We start from the raw sequence: 2,500 nt of genomic DNA, 5'->3' as shown, positions 1-2,500 counted from the left end.
ACACCTTATCATTCGTTTCTAAATAATAACAACAACAACAACAAATAAATAGCTAATACCCTAGAAAAAAATACTCATAAGGGATAAACCGATGACGATAGAAGATAAACCGAAAACAATTGAAAGAGAGAAATCTACACATCTCCTGAACGATAACCAATCCCTGAGAAATATATCTATGCTCTTGAAATAAACCGAAGCCCAGCGAAGCAAACCACAAGCCTATCGTAAATAAAGTGACGATAATAAAAGAAATGATAAATTGAAGCCCTACCGAGTCAGACAAGAGCTCTACCAGGATGACAGATTAATAAGGTTTCCCCCCCGACCACTGATGGCGGTCCGGTCATCAATAACAGAAAATGGGAACTTCGTCGTTTTCTTTGAGCGAGACGTCACCCAAAGCCCGTTTTCTTTCCTTGTTTTTAGCTGTTCTTTTTAGCGTTTCGTGTTTATTTTTGTTGTGTGTGTGTTTTTTTGTTGTTGTATATGTTCTTTATTTGTTGTGTTTTTTTGTTGTGTATGTTTTTTATTTGTTGTGTTTTTTTGTTGTATATGTTTTTTATTTGTTGTGTTTTTTGTTGTGTATGTTTTTTATTTGATGTGTTTTTTTGTTGTATGTGGTTTTTATTTGTTGTTTTTTTGTTGTGTGTTTTTATTTGTTGTGTTTTTTTGTTGTATATGTTTTTTATTTGTGTTTTTTTGTTGTGTATGTTTTTTATTTGTTGTGTTTTTTTATTGTATATGTTTTTTATTTGTGTTTTTTTGTTGTGTATGTTTTTTATTTGTTGTGTTTTTTGTTGTGTTTGTTTTTTATTTGTTGTGTTTTTTGTTGTGTATGTTTTTTATTTGTGTTTTTTTGTTGTGTATGTTTTTTATTTGTTGTGTTTTTTTGTTGTATATGTTTTTTTATTTGTGTTTTTTTGTTGTGTATGTTTTTTATTTGTTGTGTTTTTTGTATATGTTTTTTATTTGTGTTTTTTTGTCGTGTATGTTTTTTATTTGTTGTGTTTTTTGTTGTGTATGTTTTTTATTTGTTGTGTTTTTTGTTGTATATGTTTTTTATTTGTGTTTTTTGTTGTGTATGTTTTTTATTTGTTGTGTTTTTTTGTTGAATATGTTTTTTATTTGTGTTTTTTTGTTGTGTATGTTTTTTATTTGTTGTGTTTTTTGTTGTATATGTTTTTTATTTGTGTTTTTTTGTTGTGTATGTTTTTTATTTGTTGTGTTTTTTGTTGTGTATGTTTTTTATTTGTTGTGTTTTTGTTGTATATGTTTTTTATTTGTGTTTTTTGTTGTGTATGTTTTTATTTGTTGTGTTTTTTTGTGTGTATATTTCGCTTTGTGTTAATATCTCTCTCTCTTTTTTTTTTTTACTTTTTTTTTCTTTGTTCTTGCTTTTCTTGGCCTGTTTGATATTATTTATTTGTTCGAATTTCTCGTATGCTCTTTAGTTTTTATATTTTGGTTTCCTTTTCCTCCTCGTTTTCTTTCTTTTTTCGCTCCACGTCAATGGTCCTAGAGATAAGAACAAAAAAAAAAAATCCTTCTCTTCCTTTGTTCACTCATTTTTCTTTCGTTTTATTTACGTTTTTTTTTTTTAATAGTTCTTTTGGCATTGTTTTTATAAAATTCTATCTTTTTCCTTCATTTCTTCTTGTTATGTTTACGCCTTCCATCGCAGGGAAGAAACTATTATTTTTTTTCCAATATTGTTTTCCATTTTTCAGTTTCTTTTCTGTTCTTTCATTTCTCCCGTTTTTATACATTTCATTTATTCACTTATCTTTTTATTTCAGTTCGTTCGTATGTTGCTTGTTGCTTCCCTTTCCTCTTCGTATTTCTGCATATTTTTACTTTCGCATTTTTATTAATTTCCTCTTTTCTGTCGGTATTTTGAAAGACATTTTAATAATTGTACAGCAGTTAATTCATATTTTCATTATTTTTTATTTCTTTTCTTGCTGTCTTCTTCTTTCTATTTTTGTTGTTGTTTTTACCTAAAATGTTATATTCTTACTAATCTCATTTATTAATTAATCTTTCTTCTTTCTTTTCTTTCTTTTACTATTTTATTTGTCTATATCCTTTTTTTTTATTCTCCTTTTTGGTTGTATTTTTTTTTGGTATTAATTCTCTACCCAGAAAAAAAAAATCCGTTCAGTTTCCCAATATTATTATTATTATTATTATTATTATTATTATTATTATTATTATTATTATTATAATTATTATTATTATTATTATTATTATTATTATAATTATTATTATTATTATTATTATTATTATTATTATTATTATTATTATTATTATTATTATTATTATAATTATTATTATTATTATTATTATTATTATTATTATTATTATTATTATTATTATTATTATTATTATTATTATTATTATTATTATTATTATTATTATTATTATTATTATTATTATCATTATTATTATCATTATTTTGATTTTTTATTACGTGTATCATCCGTGTTTTTTTTTGCTT

This window comes from Penaeus chinensis, chromosome 3, assembly GCF_019202785.1.
Source record: "Penaeus chinensis breed Huanghai No. 1 chromosome 3, ASM1920278v2, whole genome shotgun sequence".
Classification (NCBI taxonomy): Eukaryota; Metazoa; Arthropoda; class Malacostraca; order Decapoda; family Penaeidae; genus Penaeus; species Penaeus chinensis.
Note: the sequence above shows the minus strand (reverse complement) of the source record.